The following is a 908-nucleotide window of genomic DNA, read 5'->3' on the forward strand; positions in this document are numbered from 1 at the left end:
CTGCGCTCCCCCTGGCCAGCTGCGCTCCCCCTGCCCGCTGGGCAGAAGGGGTGGTGGGCCGGTGAGGACGCCCCTCGGGAGCCACACGGGCGCCCAGGAGCGCTGGGCACACGGTGGGGTCTGCTTTCTTCCTTCACTGTGGACGGGGCGACCCCTAGCACTGCGGATTTTGAAACTGAACTCGGTCTGATGACTCAGGCCGCTGCTCTAGGCCAGCTGGGTGGGGCAACAGGGCGTTGGGGTCCTCGTGGTGCGCCCCAGCCACCCTGCCGTGCACCCTCCCAGCCCGAGCGTGCAGCCCTCCCCAGCGGGGAGAGGAAGCTCGTGTGCTTGTGAAATGCCGTGTCCAGCAAGCATGTCCAGGCCACGCTGACTGCTTGTGGGGAGAGTGGGGGGCTTTCCGGGGGCCGGGGCCGGACTCTGATTCTGAGTCCGGTCACTGAGGTTTTGCCCACCGCAGGTACAGGTCATTCTCATCTGCGGGTCTTCCAGGCCCGGGCTCCCCTACAGACCGCACCCCCCCCCCCCGTCTGCCCCCTCTAGCAGCCCGGGGCTGGGGGCTGAGGATGTCCCTCTGCCTCGGGGGTTCCCTCTCGCTTTGCTTTGCTCCTCCCAGACCTGCTTGCTCAGGGTGCTGGGGCCTGCCCCGGGGAAGACAGAAGCGGCACAGAGCTTCATGGGTGATTTCCCTCCACTGGGCTTTGGGACAGCTGCTTTCCCCACACTTCGGGGCGGGCGCAGCCTGGCGTGAGCTGCCCCCACCGGCGACAGTCAGCAGCTCTATTTTCACCTGAGGCAGGAGGGCCTGCTCCCTCGTCCACTGCAGGGAAGCCCCGGCGGCGTCTGGGGTAGAGTCCGGTCTCTTCCTGGGTGCAGGAAAGGCCAGAGGGCACGTGAGGCGGGTTGGA

The sequence above is a fragment of the Condylura cristata genome, unplaced genomic scaffold (assembly GCF_000260355.1).
Source record: "Condylura cristata isolate star-nosed mole 26May11 unplaced genomic scaffold, ConCri1.0 scaffold00008, whole genome shotgun sequence".
Lineage (NCBI taxonomy): Eukaryota > Metazoa > Chordata > Mammalia > Eulipotyphla > Talpidae > Condylura > Condylura cristata.